We start from the raw sequence: 19,880 nt of genomic DNA on the forward strand, positions 1-19,880 counted from the left end.
GGTTGTATCCTGGGAATGAAGGTGCATAAAACCAGTTTTTGTCTCTTTCACAGATCACTTGTGTGATCCTAGTCAAGTATGTCTCTGCTTCAATCCCCCATCCATCTATACATATATATGTACATTAACTATGTACATTAACAGAAAGATACATGATTTATGCTAACTAGATCTTCCCTCAAAAATAGGAGACATCTTCATTAATAAAACTATCAGTTTGCAAAAGTAAGCTGAAAAGAAACATAATTTTTGGTTTCTGATAGCACCTAAACCTGTCAAAGAATACAACTTGGAGAAAATGACTAAATATTTAAGTTCTCTGAGGCACGTCTGACATGACAAATGAGGCAGACATAAAAAATATGGTACTTGTTATGCAGTAGTATGGTAGTTGTGTGTGTTTTCAATTTTTTTTTCTGAGACTATACTTAATTTCACTTTATTTGAAGCTTAGCTTTGCCAATATAGCTCATAAAGTAGCATTTTTTGATTTATTAAATATTTTAATCTGACAAGCAAAATTACTCCAAATGTATTTTTAATTTATTTTATGCAGGGGACACTAAAGGAAAGGTATGTTTGACAAAAGAGAGCTTGATATGCAGTAGAAGAAAGTTGAGAATTTCTGAAAGCTGTGGTTAGTTAGAATTGATATTTTAAGAAAAGGTATTGAAATACACCAGTAAACAACAACACTATAAATTTGTTGGCCCAAGGGATATTTTTCATGTTGAGAATTAACACAATGAATTGCTATAATGAAGTTTGCCTTAGGTTAAATAAAACTTAATACTTTAAACCTAGATTTAGAAGTTCATTGCCTTTCTATGACATTGCTAGTTTGTGCTAGAGAAGAATGATGTTACGGTTTTCACTATGGTTACATTCCTGAAAGTGAGAGTGTTTGATACAACTAAACCCAGCAAAGTATGAATAAGAGATAAGTTGCTGACCCTAAAATCTTTAAAAATATGATTCCTATGAAAAGCTATTATATATCATGGTACAAAACTAACATGCCTACAAATACTATAGAGAAATGATATATTCAGCGTCTTCAGATCATCCAGAATAAATATGTAACTGAAGACATACTTTATACCGCTCTGCCACTGATATTTCTCTACTGTCTCTTGGAAACACTTGTCTGTTTCAGTCATGAAAAAGGAGTGTTTTGTTTGTCTGGCCCTTACTATTTTTTCCTATTGGTATTACTTGCAATCGTTCATGTCTTATGGGGATAACTTTTCTACCTACTAGAGTAAAATGAAGAAAATATAGTATCAGGGATATCCAAAAGAAAAAAAAGTAAAACCACTTGTACTTAAAATCAGGCAATCTTTTAAATAGAAATACATTTGATGGGGGGCACAGGGGCAACATATTGTATTGGGCCATCTGACAAAGCTAAAAAGTGGAGAAGCTTCCCAACATGCAGGCATTTTTACAAGACTAAGAAAGAAACAGCAGCTTCAAGCAAACCCTGAGGTAAACCCAATCATTCCTTGTTTAGCTTAATTCTATAACGCAATAAGACAATTTGAGAGAAAAGGCAGTCACAAGCTTCTAAAAGAGAAATGGGTGTCTTAGAAGTAAGTCCCGTTTGCCCTTTGAGAAGCTGATCGTGTGGGGCAGATCAGAAGGTTCTGAGTAGGATTGCAGTAGCTGAGGCGGTCAATGTGGGGCAGATCAGAAGGTTTTGAGTAGGATTGCAGTAGCTGAGGCGGTCAGGAGCTAGTGGTGCTGTGCTGGTGGGTGGAGATGACTCATGACACATAATTAGTTCCACTGTTCATGGAGCAACTTGCTTGTGTAGTTACCACAGTCTTCGTTCTTGATTAGGCTCAGTGGGGCACAGTCAATGAAATCAATAAAATTTCTGAGATTGCCACAGGACATCCATTGTATGTAGCAAGGAGACCTGAGGATTTTGTACCGACATTTACCAGGATGACCAAATCAGAAGTGGCGGAATTTTGTGAAAGACGGCAGAACCGATTCAGAGGCTGACTCCTTCATGTTTGATCCTTTTAATGGTCAACTGAGAAAGACATATTCTGTTGTAAAGTTCTGACCATGTCTTAGCTACCTACTGCTTCTGAAAAAGCCTGTGAAAAAGTGAGTCTGCAAAAAAAATGTAGTCAAGAGGCTATATGGGTCATTTGCCTTGGAAGACACAGTCACCCTTATTTTAAACATGCAACTTTGATTATGATACTTTACAACTTACAAAAAAAAGATCTAGGCCAACAGTGGCCCTATCAGTGCTTGAGCTCTAACTGTAGAGGACTACCTTTAGAGGATTCTTTGCTAGCTCCAGGACAGAAAGACAGGGGAAGTGGACTCAGGGAGTTCTGTTCAAGATTAACCACATAGCAAGATAAAGATGACAAATGTTAGCAGTCCTTTACCCATTTAATATTACAAAAAACCCCAACTATACTGGGTCAGGCCATAGATCTACCTAGCCCTGTATCCCACCTCTAACAGTTTCAAGCAATAGATGCCTATGACAGAGATTTGAGACTCAAGGGTGTGCTGACTAGCAGCATTGTCTGCTCATAAACAGAGAAAATGAATGCTGACCCACCCCAAGATGTAAACCTGCTAGATGGACTAGCTTCACATCATCTGCTATAAACCCCTGTTGAATCCTGTATTTGCAAAATGTTGGTAGTATTAATTTAACTGCAAAAATGTTGATGGAAAATGTATTCTTTGTGATAGCTTCTTATCAGAGAATAAATGCCTCATTAATCTTAGACATTTCATGCTAAGAATATTATTGAAGTTAGACAGAATGATGAGTAACATTGTAGGGAGCACAGATTGCTACATGCAGGAATGCTTTCGCCCATTAGTATCCCTCCATACTGTACAAGGCACTTCTTTTGTTTTTCAGGCTGCAGGCTGGAGCATGCTGCTCTACCCTTGGTCCACAGCTCCTGATTTAATTAAAAGAAGACAGATGGAGTGCAGTGCATTAGTATACGTTCACCTGAGTTTCCTTTGTCATCTCAGGAAAAAAGAGTGGAGGAAGAAAGGGAAAGGGTCTTGAAACCAGCATTAAACATTATGGGCAAGAGTAAGTCTAAACACAATACCTGTGGGTATTGCCCAATGTTCTGTCTGCTTGTTAGCTGTGTTTTCACCTTCTAATTTAATGCAAGCATGACAAAGCTGACCACGTATAAGATGGATGCTGCAAGTTTACACTAGTTTGTTGTGAAGATAATTTAATCTATAATGGAAGAAAATAACAGAATACACTATTGTGCCAAGGTAAAGCTGTGTGAATGCTACGAGTGTAACTGATATTTTGGCATTAAGAATGAGAAAAGGGAAGACTTAGTTGCAAGTTCTCCATGGGTAAGCTAAGGAAGGTTGCTGTGGTAGTCCCTTCTTCTATTGTCCATTGAATGTTTTCTAAATTTTTGAAGCCTTGTCTAAAACAAGGCTTTATATATTTGATCAGTGTTTTTACGGGGAGCAAAGAGAATTAGAGACTTTCACAGTAAGGTTTATAATCTCACTGTTTCAACGATGTGTGCCTGGTAGTGTGACTATGAACAGCAGATCCTTTCCCAGTTCAGAAAAAAATATGTTTCTTTAAACTTAATTCTCAAAGAGTGACTTTAATCATGTGGTCATACGACTTGGGGAGTTATTTGTAAATCAGTTTCAAAATGTAACTGCTTAAAAATCTTTCCACTGCACTTTGGAGGTCCACTAAACTTCTTGTGCCTGGTGGCCTGTCAGATAAACAGTTATAAATGCAATGTGAGACTGTTGAAACATTATAAGCAGGAGGGAAACTGAGGGTTCAAGAGCAAATTAACAAGGGCTGGCTGTCATGTTTGAGCCCATCATCTTTTTACATTGCAGGAGCTTGGATCCAGCCTGTCCAATGGGCATTGAGACTGTGCCTGTGCTTTAGATGAACATTAGTCACAAATTTAAAAGCTGGAGTGTTTGGGATGTAAAACGTTAAGTGTTTGCAAAGTGAGAAAGGAAGGAACAGCCAGAGATGGAAACTGTTTGCTCCTAGGTAGCATTTCAGTACAGAAAAGTTTAAATGTATACATTTCTATAATTCTGAGGAAGAAAGATGAGATCAGCTTGATGAGAGATACAATTTTCCCTTTTCTCACAGTGTCTTTGAAGGTCTGCTTCACCACAAAGCATATCCATTCTTTATGAATATTGAAAAAGTGAGTGTTTGTAAAGTAATGGGTGGTGAAAAGTATTTTTTCTCAACTACATGCATCTTAGTCAGTCCAGCTAAAATTTTCTCCTGTAACCAATACAAGTTACAGGATTTTTACTTGACTGGAAAGATCATCCTGAGATTTATATCGAGTTGCTAAATTGGAAGTAGAATATCAGAAAAACAGACAAACAAACAATGAAGTGAATCCAGAAACAGTACATTTGAGATTTGTAGTGGGAGGAGAATTAGCTTAGACTTTTACTCAATATCAGTCTTTCACAAGACCTTCCATCAGAAACTTTTTAAACTAGCAGACTAAATTCTTTTCTCACTGTGAGGTGCAGTGAAATCATATTCTTGTTTCAATCCATTTTCATCATTGGCCCAAATTAATTCCCAGATTAGTAAAAAATTACAGATTTTCATCAGTAAACACGCTCAGTTCACATTGAGTTTGGTTGTTAACTAGCTGGTTTATTTGAGTCTTCTAACAGCTGTATAGAGATACATGGAAAAGAAATACTGAACTAGCAGTCTATAACATCAACAAATAAATAAAACATACACTATGAGAAAAGAAGAGATGAAACTAAGGAGATGCATTCATCATTCCTATTACTCATAACTCTTCTGAGGCCATACACTATTTATCATAAGTCTTTATTTTCAAGTATGGTTTTATAGACTAGACCAACAGAGTTCCAGTTCTGATGGGGAGGCTTTTGAGTACAAAAGCAACAAAAATAGTTTATAATGCCATATGATCGGGCATTATGGCACATTTCTAGTGCTCTAGAAAGATATTCTGGTTTCCTAAATTTTCACCCCCTAGATACATCCCTGATGGATTTATGCTTCAGATTAGACACTTAAATTTGGATGCTTACATGTAGGCATGTTTAAGCTTCCATTAACATCAATAGATTGAAACTAATCAGTACAACCTGGTGTGATTTCAATCTATCTGTTTCTAAACTTCAGGACTATCCTGGACGATAATGCTCCAAAGAGAAAAATATTGTGCTTTAAGGTCGAATAGGAACTACGCTGCATGAGGAAACATATAGTTTAGAAATATATATTTGCAGACAGCAAGTATTATTTCAGGGCAGGCTCATTTGTAGAGCAATACTCTCTTTTAGAGGGTGTTAAAAATGTTTTTACTCAACATGTCTGGTCTGTGGCTTATGATATACACGTTAAGTACTAAAGCTATAACTCATAGAGCACTTTATCTTTCCCTGCCCTGCTGCTGGCACCGTTTTCTTAAGTATTTCACATACTGACCAACGTTAATCACGTTCATTTTCAAATTGTTGAGAACCTTGCCATGGTTTCATCTTTTTTCCTATATAAATTATGAGATTTTAATGATAAGATATGGAAATCATATGGCCTCTATTGAAATCAAGAAGCTGGTAAAAAAGAATACGTCTTATTAGGTAGACATTAAAACGTTTTCCTGTGATTCACAGCCTAGGTGCTCTGACTTTCACCTCTGGTTAAACAATGAAAGGACCAAAACTAGAAACAGAAAGCAAAGCAAGAAAAAAAAGCCTAATTATTGTTTTCAGCAGTACAATTAGCCTCTTTAATTGCCTATCCTCTGTGATTTAAGCAAACTCCAGGAATCTTCAGGAAGATAAACATTAGCTATTTCTGGAACAGCTAAGTGAATCTAAGAAGGGGAGGCTAAATACAAACATTCAATGGTTTTTTTTCCCCAAATGCAGACAAAGCAAACACTGATCACCTTCTCCAAATCAACAAAAAGCAAACCCATGTATTCACTGGTTTTGGTGTTTAATGAGCGTTTTTGTAGTGAAATCTGCCTATCAAAATATGGCTGTCTCTTGTCTTAATCCTTTCATTTCACTTTCTCCTCCAAGACTTTCAGAACAAAAATTAAGCTAACTCAATGGATAGATGCTTCCTGGTGTCTTTGTTGACCACTCCTTCAGATTCAATGCGGAATGTTGTCAGTCCTAGATGGTGACAAGTGTCGTGATAACTTGTTAATTTACCAGAAGGTAATGTTTTAGACCTGTTAGTATGTGATATATATAAAGCGTATTATCAAAAGAATGTGCAGATTCTTTGTTAGACTTGTGACACCTTCATAAAGTATCTGTGTTTGCTGATCTTTCTTTGGCAGGTGCATCCTCCCATATTTCCCCAATATGTTCCCTTGTTTACAATCTTGCAGCCAGCTTGTTGACAACAGATATTTTCTGCTATTGTGGCTTCATGAAAGCAAGTGGAGTTCTTGATAATTCACTCACTGCTTCGTTTTCAGGCAGAAGTATAACTCGGGATTATGCCCTTTTCTATGCACCAAGACTAACCAGAAGGTTTTTTTAAATGAAGTTTAGTTCCCTGCTTTATTGGCTTTTCATGAACTTTGGATGTACTGGATGCAATTTCTCCCCTATCCCAAATAATTTCATCATTCTTTGACAGCCAGTTTAATTAACCCACAGGCATTTGGATCTTGCACTTTGTTATAAAATGTAACGTGTGTCAACTTTGGGTTAGCTTTTGGGTTGGGATATTCATCAAACTTATTGTAAGACATTCACTTTGCTCCCCTTCATTTCAGATAACACATAAATTAATGGATTGCAAGGCCAGAAAGAACCATTGTGAACACCTCATGTAACCTCTCACATAAAACAGGACAGTGGATGTCATCCAGAGTTTTATCCACCTATCCATTTATTCTAAGTGTGCCTCCATCCAAGTGCTTCTGAAATAAACAGGTCACATTTCTTTTCCTCTCATTTCTGCGTTTTCAGGATACTCTACAAGCCTTTTGGTTTTTATGCTCTATTCAGCAATGATTTTCTATTTTTGTCCAATCCGGGACATGTGTTCCCATCTTAGGCAGTGGCTATGAATCAGAGATGTATGGGTAAGGACAGACAATCTGTAACCCCTACTTGATCATGTGTTTGAACAATGTCATTTCTTATATTTCATTTTAATAGCAGTGTTTATTTTCTTACACAAGCTCTGAAAAACAAGCTTTTTTTGCAGTTTCTGTTTTCATCGTGAACTACTGACCAAAGCTACCAGCCTCATGAAACATCATGACTCTGTTAAGCTCATGATTATATCTGTAGATGTGAATAGGTTTAAGGGTAGAAAATTTTCTAGTAATGGATTCATATGGTAATGAAGGTGTTAAAGCTAAAAGGTTTTTAAAATATGTGTACTCTGACAGGAGTGGGGAACATGCTGAATCACTTACAATGATGAATATTTAAAAATAGGGCACAGATGTCTAATTTAAATACAGAAATTTTATTGGCATCTTACTAGTTGTTACTACATTTTTTTAACATGTATTTTATTCACACATTCAAATTTACTTGCTCTGATTTGGTTTGTCAACTGCAGGAGGCTGACTGATAATCCACACTTTAAAAGCTGCCAATGCCTCTCAAACAAATGTGAAATTTAAGTTTCCAGTGTGGACTTCAAAATTGTTCAAAACTTTTACTTGCTTTGTCATTAAGTTTGGTGGGTGAAAGTGCTTTTCTGATGGATGAGAAAGAAGAGTTAGAGGGTGAAATCCTGGCGCCTTTGATATCATGACAGACCTCCCATTGACTGTAATGGGGCCAGAAGTTCACCTGCTGTTATCTGCTTAGCTATCTGTCTGTACATTTTTAATGTACTCAGGAAAGTGGAATCTGAACACTAGTTTAAAGCTGGGATATGGAAATACCTCTTCTTCCTAAGTGACTCAATTGATTTTGCAGCCTGTAAGATGTGAGGAACTGCTAATCCTTTTTAAAGCAGCTTCAGATAACGCAATAAAAAGAACAATATATTATTCAAGTAACCTGTTTGTAGTGTGCTTAATGTTTCTTTACAGATTGATTTTAAATATATTTTATATCCTTTAAAAAAGAAGCTAAAATTATTTTTGAGAGGAATTAATTTTTGACAAAATAAATGTTTCTTGTGCAAGATTTTCATTCTAGTTAACAATTTTATTGAAAAAATATGAAAAAGACATTAATCTGTGTTTTGTTAAATTTTTCAGCTTTTTTTGACAGAACATTTTGAACAAAAGAAAAAAAATTTATACCTCAGCTGGTATAAACAACAAAAATATCAGCTTTTAGATTAGTTCTCTCAAAACCCCACATTCCTATAGTGCTTTTAAATTTTTCCTTTTTTTGACAGAACATTTTGAACAAAAGAAAAAAAATTTATACCTCAGCTGGTTAAACACCAAATGAATATCAGCTTTTAGATTAGTTCTCTCAAAACCCCACATTCCTATAGTGCTTTTAAATTTCTACACACAAAAAAAAAGTCTGAAGCTTTTCACCTAGCAATAGAATTTGCTATACTTATGATCTAGTTATTCATATGCATTTAAAAAACAAAATAACAAGACTCTGTTCTTTCTTAAGATCCCATAATCAAGCTGACAAAGGTTGTTCTAAAGAGCCTATCAATTCCTTTTTTCATCATCATCCAAATATATAATACAGTATTTAGTAGGTCCATTATGGTAATGCTCATGAAGTCTCTTTCTATTCCTAATGAAAGCAGCTATTATTATATTCATTTCTCTAGCAGATTAAACTAAATTGTATTTAGCTCATCCACACAATGCAGGAATCATTATGGGAAACTCAGTGCCATGGATCATACAACAAGTAAGAATAGATGGCTATCACGTTTGGTTTTAGGACTAAAATCTATGAATCTCCATTTATTCCATGCCTTCTGACTAATGAAAAAGACATAGATTTTTTTTCTCTAAAATGTGCATGTGTCCTTCCATTGAACATCACTGGCAGATATATAAGTATTAATAAAATAGCTTTGTGAAAGCCTCAGGGAATTACTTGAGGAGAAGAAACCGATGAAATTATATGGGAAGGTGTTAGTATCAAACATCAAGTACGTTCCTGATCTATCAGCAATGCAGACCTAGTTAAATGTGATGGGTGTGCTAAGCCTCTTTCATGAAGGTTAACTGAAAGGAGGACTTTAATGGCTTTTGGTTTTGTGTTAGATAATATGGGCTACAAGGGAAGGCATTTCTTTCTGTTGTCCATATTTCACCATCTTCCTAATCTTTAATATGTTCTCAAAAAAATGTAATGACTCTGAGCTTGGTTGAGCACTTGATGCACACAAATACTTTTTGGCCTTGCTCTGACAACTGCTTTCTTTCCATTATATTCACAACTTCCTTTCTAGCCTTTTGGAAGGTGGTTTACTAGAGAAACTTCTGCGGATGGTTCCAGCTCTGGCGATTACTATTTGCGTATTTCCATTCATGAACCTACTGCATTATCCTAACATGCATGCCATGCAGGCTGCAAACCTGGGTCTTTATTTATTTAACTGATAATCCTCGTAAAATGACTCCTCCGGATGCCTATCAAGTGATATTCATTAATATGAGTAATACATGTAGAAAGTATAATGTGCACTTGAAGCTGTAGCTCTTTAATTAAATTTTTATCAAAAGAAAACAACTTTTAACTCAGCTGTATATAAAACAACTTATACCTCAGCTATACCAATCTTTAATTAAATATCAGCATATAAACCAGACAATGGACTATTAATTTTTTTGCCATTATGAGCTTTGCAGCTGACATTGCAAACGAAATGCTAAAACACATATTCCAACAGGGAAACAGGGAACACTACTTCAGTTTATGAACTTCGTCTGTAAAACTGTAAAACAAACAAATTACATGTATTTTTATTTACATCAGGTAACATATGGTGTAATATTTATTATTTGATAGCTAATAAGGTGCAGAGAATGAAAGAGATGAGATAGAGAGAAAAACAATATGCATATGATTTTAAAGGTAGTAAAAGCATCAACGTAACAAAATTATGCCTTTGGGTAGGAGTTTCCAGAAATGGGGCTAAAACCTGTGTCATGTAATTACGACCTGCTGACAAGGTGAATGGTCATCGCTTCAATTTCTCACGGAGATATTTGTGGTTTAAAGGTCCTGCAATGCATAAATAAAATGGTAAGTTTGCCTTGATTACCAGCAACATTTTGTATTTGATTTCAGAACTTGTTTCCCTGGAGTATTATTATAATACATAGGGATATTTATATAGCAGATAGGCAAAGATATTTTTTTCTTTATTACAGATTTTTCTAGAATACTATTAATTGACAGGGATAAAATTCATTAGCAGAAATAATTATTTTTTAAATTTTAATTTATTTACACTGAGAACACCTCCTTCTCAGATGATTAGCTGCACTATTAGTAATAATAATTCTTCTTTGCTTTCCCTTTATTAAGACAGTTAATTCAATTTTGTATGGGGATGAGCACTATCATATGGGCTGAAAAATAGATGAGGGATGTGGTAATGAAACAGTACTGGGGACTACATCTGGGATCAATTCAGCCGTATTTCATATTAGATGTGGTATAAAACATGCATTACTATTCATACGTTATTAAGTAAGGTTTTGGCTAGTATAGAGTGAACATAAATAGTACACAGAAAATGTAGGTGAATTTTGTTGCCACATTCTGTAAAGCCCAATATTTAATTAAAGTGAACAGATATCATTAATCTCTTCCATATTTCTCTAAAGAAGAGAATTAAAATATTGAAATGTAACTGAAGAAAATAGTTCACAAATTTTTGCTGTGGGTTTTTGAACTGCTTTACTACCGCGTTGTTCAGTAAAGGCAATCACAGGGTACCCAAGAACAACCACAGTACACACCAGCTGTACTATAAAAAGATCAAGAATCTGCAATGAGTTGGGTGACGTTTATGTGTTTTTACATAGAAATTGCACGCTACTTAATGCAAAATAGTTTGGCAATTCACATTTGTTGTGATTTACTTATACTTGATTTCTTTGAGATATCGTGAGGCTTACTTTGGATTGACTGTAACGTAGGCTTTCTACATCCAGTAACACGAACACAGGAAACTTGAAGCTTTCTTGAGTCTAAAAATCTGTCACACAATCATCTATCTGTAATGTTATTCTGTATGGATTTCTTCATGAATTATATATAGGTTAAAAGAATTTGCCACAAATAGTGGGTTCACAGAAAGGACAGGATGAATATTTGAACTCATTGGTAAAAGGGGGAAGCCATTTTTTACTTTCTCTTCTCAACTTGCAGTCACCCATCTAATGCAGCTGGCTACAAATGTAACAGTTCAACATTAAAATTCAATAAGCCTCTTTCTTAGTTTCCCCAACAGGTCTCAAAAATTGCACAGACAGGAACTACAAGGCTGCCGCTGCAGCAATTCCCAAGCACTGCGAGGAAGTGGATAACACCATGCCTTTGCTTGACTTATGTAAGTCAGGTAAATAAAAAACTTAGAATTGTTGTTTAACCCTCTGAGAATCATTTAACCCTGTAAGGGGTTTTTTCTTCCTTTTTTTTTTCTTTTTTTATCCTTCATAAATTTTTGTTTTGTTTTGTTTTGTTTTGTTTACAAAAGCTAGAAAGGAAATGAGAATGTTGAAAATAGGAAAAAAAAAAAAAATCGATTGTTCCCGGTGCTATGAAGAATGTCCACAGACACAAATGGCTAACAGTAGAGTGAAATGGTAATTAATCATTCAGTTAGTGGATAAGCAGTCTGTGTGGGAGTGAAAAAGGGAGTTAATTCTGGTTTTATTTCCAGTGCCATCAGATATCAGGAGATACACCACTATAGTTCATGGAGTCATATGAGTATAAAAGAAAGTTTGGTGTGTACATATTCACTCAGAAAACTGTTTCTATGAACACATTATGTATGCATATTTATTAAATTGTACATGTATTATGTAAGCAAAGATTGAGAAACAGAAAGAATTGTAACCTTCCAGACAAGTTAAGGAAAACGAGTACACCCCAAACCTGTTGAAGATGATGTTACAGAAGACAGTTCCCAGGCAAACAGTGCTGGGTTTACTACAGAATAATGCCATTGTATTGAGAAAAGGAATAAAAATGTTAGGTTTCTAATAAGGATGCAAATATAAATAAATACAAGCTTCCTAATGAAACAGTTGTTTTAAGAATGCAGTCTTGGTTAAAACCATAAATTAAAATGAAGTTAAGGTACTTATAACAAGTGTCTGTCAATTTTTCTGGCTTAAGCTCTCTGAAGAATTGAAAAGGGTAGTTTTCAGGGATGATAAATTACGCTTTTTGAAGAGAATAGACACATCATTTTCTTACAATATTTTGATACTAATGCACATAAATCTATCTGAAATGAACTGTGAAAAGCCAAAGAGTGATTGTATTCTTTTTCTGTAGTTTACTAAGTACCACCTTTGAGGACTCTGCCTCTGTACTATCTCTCTAAATTGTGTTTCTTTCTGCCAATCTACATTTCTAAACTTACTTTGCTAATTCCAGAAATCTTAAATTCATTGCTTATTTGGAACCATTTACAACAGTTTTACATACCATGATCTCTCAGTCATGGCAATTTTAAATAGCTAGTTGCTTGTCTCAGGTTTCAGCAAGCAAAGAAATATTGTTTTGCTTCAGCATACGATTAAGGACTGACTCTGTAAGCACTTTTTGTGTGTACTTAACTGCTCAACTGGATAGCAGACTTCAGAGAAGTTGTTCTTGTGACTTATTCTACTGATGTGATTCTGTTTTGTCTTTGGTTATCAATACAGAAGGCTTATTTGTCAAAAAGGTACTTATTTCAGAATATGCTGAAATTAAATTTGGTTCAAGAATGTATAGAAAAACAAGTGTTTTTTTTTTTCCAGAATGATTTAAGAAACTGCAAATAATGAATAAATAATCTAAACATTGCCATTTCTGAAATGTTGTTCATCTGAAAGATTTAAGCAGCTCTGAAGGGGTTTTTTTGTGTGAAAACACTAAAGCTCATTATAAACATGTAGCTGAAATACTTTGAGGTGATTTTACTGACTTGCAAACCTGTGATGAACCTGTTTCACTGTTCAGTGAAAACAAAACATTTTGACCAACTCTATATGTCATTTCTCAGAGTATCTGAAAAAGAACAAACAGGTGCCCAACTATTCTTCCTATAATTTTTTTTCTTTTCTTGGTACAATAAGCATTTTATATTTCTGATAATGTGGTTGGTTTTATAATGTTGCTGTGAGGTATTAATTTTATATTAGCATGATACTGAATATTTAAAGTATAACACTGGGGAATAGAATTAAAGTTAAATATTTCTATACTTATAAGAATATTTGCTCAGTAGAATGATTATGCATCTTATTAAATATAATATATGAATATAATTTTTTAGAATTTTTGTAGAATGTAAGGCATGCGGAGATCACTTGTATGTATATTTCATTCGTTTAATCTAATTATTGGTGTTTCAAGCTATTGCTGCATCACTTGTGCAAAAATCAATTTAATTCAGATGTAACTTAGCCCTTACATTTTACAGTTATTTAATGTGCAAACTATGATGAAAATGCCGACATTTATTGATTTATTATCAAACAGCTTCTAGCAAAATTTTAAATTTCACATTAAACATTTTTTGATTGGGTTTGCTTTTTTCTTGGAGAATTATCTTGTTTTATTCTTAACTTAGCCCTTACATTTTACAGTTATTTAATGTGCAAACTATGATGAAAATGCCGACATTTATTGATTTATTATCAAACAGCTTCTAGCAAAATTTTAAATTTCACATTAAACATTTTTTGATTGGGTTTGCTTTTTTCTTGGAGAATTATCTTGTTTTATTCTATCTGGCACTAGCTAAAAGCACAGAGGACTCTAGGAGCTGCAAGGAAAATACAGCTGTGTTTTCTTCTTTTTTTCTGTCTTTCTGCCTTTTTTTTCTGTTCATAGTGCATATACCAAGATTTATTTTACATTAATTTGGGACCATTTATGAAGCAAGAGCAAAGCTTTTCATATGCATTAAAATTTTAAAATCTTTGTAGTAAGTCAGTAGGTTTATGCTCTTATGTTTAAATGACAACATATAATTCACAGCAAAATAGCATGATGTGTCAAGCTACTTTAGGCAAAAGGGTTTTCCGAAACATTGTATTCTTTTTTCTCAGTAAGAAACTTGTCGGACCCCTAAGACTCCTTAATGATATTCTCTCTAATCTACAAGAGTAGTAATTGTTGTTCTTGGTTTGTTAAATAGAGTTTACTTGCCAGGTGGGTTTATAAATATCCCCAGTGTCTCAGTCATCTATGAAACACATAGATTTTAGGCAAGATCTTTAGCTTCTTTAGCTATGACACTGGTGCATGCCAGCTATAGGTAAAAATGCTAGCAAGAAAGAGCTCAGTGATCTAGCTAGACCAGAATCCTTCCCCCTCACTGATTTCACAACAGCTTCATGAGGGTTAGCACCATCTAGATAAGCTCAACTGATACTGAATGTATAGGGCAATGAATGTATTGACAACAAAAATTTCAGGGAGAGAACCCTGATGACCCGTTAATTACCACTTTACAGAAATGATGCTAGTAAAAGTGGAACAGAGTTAACAAAAGGAAAGGTCAAACAAGCAGTTTAAAATTCAAGGAGAACCACCTCTAAGGTTTGTGGTCTATAGATTTGCTTTCATGGAGCATTCCGCTGCTCTTAATTCTAACAGTTAGGGCATACCTAGCCCAGGTCACTGGCTTAGCCTCTCTTCCAAACCTAGAGAGCAATGTTACCTCTTAAAAATGTGGCTGTGGCCCTAATGAATACAGTGAGGAGCATGTAAAAGACACCTTTCTAGCAGATTAGGAAGCCACAAGGTTTGATGCACTCTTAGGAGGAATTCCTTACAGCAGTTATAGGCAGTAATTCATCTCATCTAATTTTCATCGCAGAAATTATAATAATCTACTTAAGCTAATCATTTAAGTCCTCTTTTTATGTAATGGTGAGGCTGTCTCCTTGGGAGGATAAGTCCTAGTTTTGGACCTACATATTAGGTTAGGAATGGTTCCTCAAGGGCTCACATAAGGAACCCAGACAGTTAATTTAAGTAAGGTAATCTGGAGAGCTTTCTTCTGCAAACCACATCAGAGACCTTGCTCCTCCTTCAGTTTTATTTAGCTTAGCATTGGTGGGAATATTTTTCTGCCTTTGTTCTTTTCACTCTTTTGGTAGGAAGTTTGTTGCTTTTAAGCATGAAGCCTGGCACATATTTTTTTAGAAATTTGCTGATGTAAGTTTTGAAAATGTTATTCCCCTTTTGTGATAGGTAATATGGTTTTATTCTATATTCAAAATACTGATGAAATTGTAAATTACAATAACCAAACATCCTACATTTTTGCTTTCTATGTCAGAGCAGTAGTCTAGAAAGTTTTTATGAAAGCAATGGGTGTTTTGGAAATATCTGGCTAACAGTTATGGGTATCATAGTGCAGGAAAGCAGACAAATGAGATTCACTGTGACTTAAAAGGCTTATTGACTTCCAAGGAGCTGGGATAGGTTGTGAGGATAGAAGACAAAATCCAGAAACTGGGGTGAAGCAAGGGTTAAGAGTAGGAGCTGTATCTCAGCACCTCAGAGAACTGTGAGAAGTTAAAAAAAAATTTTTCAGAAACTATTTGAAGGGATATAATACCAGGGGATTTGGAAAAGCTTAGCTTGACCAAAGACAACCAGTATTGGAAAAGAGTGCTATGCTTCACTGCCTTGTAATTCTTTGCGACTGCTACAGCAGGAGAAGGCCACGGGATAGCATATATAGTGCTTAGATTATCAGTAAATGTCTGACAGCGCCACATTAAAAGTTTATGTCTACAGTGCTAAGCCATGACACAAATGACTGGGTCATCAGATTATGAAACTGATTAAAATAAGGAACAAACAGGACAAAAGCTATGACTTAATAAAAAAAGGCAGGTGAGGACTAGCTAAAGACATTAAGAATAAGGAAATTACACATTTGGCTTCTGTCTTTGTTTTATGTGAGTCACATGGGGGATGATGCCTAGTGGGAGTAATACCTTCAAGCCAGCAAGTTTCTTAATGCTCAGAAAGGAGAACAATGGGGGATAGGACCACCAGATTCAAAGATGACGGACGATGAAATTCACAGCAGATGAATAAAGAATCATATGCCTCAGCGCAATGAATGTGAAAGAGGCCCATTTCCAGTGCTGTAGCAAAGGCTATGTTTTAAGGTTAAAGACTCTAGCAAAGGCTACATCTTTTGCAATACATCCATGTAGCTGAGCATAACTTAGCCAAGAGCACGTCTGCACTATTTGTGATAAAAGTTTCTAGCTTCTCTTTCCTTTTTTTTTTCCCCGTCCAAAAGCGACTGGACTCAAAGGACTGGCTTTTCACAGCCGTGCCTAGATCACAGTGATATCTATTCAATTGAAATACTGTGGTCTAAAAAAGAATAAGCAAAATGATAGAAATTCTAGTTTTGTTGTTGTCATTTTTATTGTTGTTTTTGTGGGTTTTTTTAACCACATGGAACGTTGACATTCTGGGTTTGCAGTGAGTAAATTTGATCATTCAACAACACACAGAAATAGCATCAATACACAGCAGAAAACAGCTCTCTGGAAATGCACAGTTTCTGAATGTTAGCTTTTCTGTTTAACTCTGTTTTCTTCACTTACTTTAGAGTCTGTTAATTTAGAGAAACACAATACTTCTAAAATTGATATAGATCTTTTTGAATTACTGGGGTTTTTTTTTATGAAATACAAACACCTTTCTCGAGTACTGTAATGAAAAGATAGCAAAAAAACCAGCTAACCAAAAAGAAAAGTCCCACCATTATGCTCAATAGGTGTTCACAACAATGTAAAACAATCTCTCTTCAAACTGGATGAGTGTCAGCTCCTATAACTATTAACTGTGCAGCTTTAACAGAACAATATTAAACATGACAAGAACTCATCTGAGAGCACTAGCAAAAGAGAAGGGTCTGTCTGAGTTGTCCTCCCGTTGAACTTATAGTGCCTAAGCAAACAGAAAATGTCATTAACTTGCAGCTACGAGTGTGCCAATTTATTGTCAGAGGAAATACATTGAGACTGCTGTCACTTTCTTAGAGTATTAAAAAACTTGATAATCCCAAGTTAAGTTCTCATATGTATTTTGATGTCTGTTTTCTGGAAGAAGGTGCCAAACCTAAGTATTCCCTGTACTGGTACTAAGAAGGATCTGCTTGAGCTAAGTCTTATCTCTTTGAGTTCAGTGGTCCCTGATTTCTCTGGAGGAGGGTTGGATGTAGCTTAAAAATAGCTTCCATGTTTTTATTATAAACATTCATTAGGTATATGCAATTACTTGGACCAATGCTGAAACTGAGATGTTGTCAGCTGTGAACCCACCTAGCTGAAAGTTACCCTGAATAAGAGTTTATGGAATTTTTCAGCACTTCAGCAGTGAATTGAATGTTGACCAATATGATGGCAATGATGAAAACTGAACCCGAGGTTTGAAAATGTTTGCAGATCCCCAATTATTTTAAGATCATCAGAGGAGTGTTGCTGAAGCCCCTTGCCACCTAAGTGGTTCAGATAAACCCAATTCCCTTTTCCTCAACAGGGCATGGGTTATGCGTTGAAATTCACTGGATTGAAACCTGCTGAAGGTTACCTAACCTGAATGGTACTGAACCCGCAGAACAGCTTGGTCCAACCCTTAAATGAGACAATACGATATAGTAAATTCAGCTACTTCCAGTGAGAAGCTTTGTGTGTCAGTGGCACCATTTAAACTTGGTCTAGGACATTTTGCCTTTCCCCACCAGGACTTGGCGGTGATTTTAAACCAGGTCCATGTACATTCCAGCCCTGAGCGCATAACGAATGCCTCGGTGTGCCAGACAGTACTATTCTGCAGTCCAAATAGGATTTCCGTATTTGCCTTCATGGTAGCCCAAACCTTTAGCTCATCTACATGCCAGCTGAGCTGCCCACAGAATTGTTTATAAAGAAAGCAAACAAAAACAAAAGATGTTTAGGCTATTTGATTCTGGAATAGAAATGCAGTAATTTTGGGAGATGAAAGTACAAATCCAGGCGTTATTTTAATGAACTAGTCCATTAGTGAGCCTCCTGATTAGCAAAAATAACCTTGCTTACGTGAATAGCCAGTCCTCTAAATGCATGTTTTGGCTTACTGGGCCACTTGAGGCACTTGGCATATTACACTTTAAGTATGTTGTTTTGGACCAGTGACAATTCCTCCCGCAGCCCAAAAGAAAGATGCACTTAGAGGAAACATTGGCAAAGGACCAACTCCTACAAAGAAATGGCAATTTCTTGTCAAAGACACAGCACAGCTCTATTCTCATTTCCTGGTAAATGAAAGTGTTCTTGCTGTGACCTGTAAACATGTTATGCACTCTTCTTCAATTTTGTTGGTGGCAAGACTGACCCTCACCTGATAAAACTGCTTGATTATGGCAGTATGACAGGAGCATGGTAGTGGTCCTCACGCTCTTATTGCCCCCATACATGTGCAGATGTTAATAAGAGTAACTAGTCTGGGATTTATTCTACTGCAATGGCTATTTTCCCCCTTTTCTTTTTCAAGCTGTTTTCTTTTTCTTGTCTTATTTTTTAATAAAATTTCTGAGCTTTTTCACTGTATCATGCAATGAATTTTGCCTCTAGACAAGAACAAAGTAAGAAGGGAAGCAGAAAAAAGAACAGTAGATATTTCATGGTATTGCATGGTCTGTGTACATTGGTACTGTTTACAAACCTCTGTCAGGAGATACTTTTGCGCCCTAGAGGTAGAGGGAGAAATCTTTTCCATTTAACTTTGTGAATGTGAGTCACGAACCTTTTTTATTTTCGACCCTCCAACTCCTAGTGCTGTTGCAAATGTCTTGAAAGGAATTCTTCCAGCCCTTGCCTGTGCCAGTCCATCTCCCTGGGATAATTCCTAGTTGCTCTGAATCAAGCTAACTCTTTTGGTTTTGGTGTAGAATCCACCATCTTCTCCCGGTGAGGGATATGTTCCATCAGTCTGAGGACAGCTTGCTTTAATTTAAATACACTTCGCACTACAGTTTTTCCTGGTTTATCTTACGTACTCAAAAGGGATATAATTCTTACACACAATAGCCTTTCATGTAATATAGGTGATGTCAGATTAATTTATATTTTCTAGAAGGCTTTTTTCAACTGTGGCAATGAAGTAAAAAGGTGGAAACAAACATCAGACTAATTGTAGTGTAGCACAATCCTGCTGAACAAATATGTTTAGTGAACTGGACACGTGCACCAACAAGAAGACCTTTTTCTAAAGTGACATTCAGAAGCCTACTGAATATAGAGAAGATCCATACATCAATATGGCAATTCCACTCAAATTAGGGTTTCTTGGTGCCTAAATTTATTTCATATCTGGGTTGCATAGAAATAAGAATTACTGTGACATGTAATCCTAAAGGAAATATATGGTCTATCAAACAACCATGGGATTTCCAGATGTTGTGGTTTAACCCGGCAAGCAGCTAAACACCACAAAGGCATTCGTTCACTCCCCGCCCCCACAGTGGGATGGGGGAGAGAATCAGAAAAGAAAAAAAGTAAAATTCGTGGATTGAGAAAAGACAGTTTAGTAGGACAGAAAAGGAAGAGAAACAACAATAACAATAATAATAATAATAATAAATAATAAAGTATATACAAAATAAGTCATGCACAATGCAATTACTCACCACCCGCTGACCG

This window comes from Aptenodytes forsteri, unplaced genomic scaffold (assembly GCF_000699145.1).
Source record: "Aptenodytes forsteri isolate BGI_AS27 unplaced genomic scaffold, ASM69914v1 Scaffold175, whole genome shotgun sequence".
In the NCBI taxonomy this organism is placed as follows: Eukaryota; Metazoa; Chordata; class Aves; order Sphenisciformes; family Spheniscidae; genus Aptenodytes; species Aptenodytes forsteri.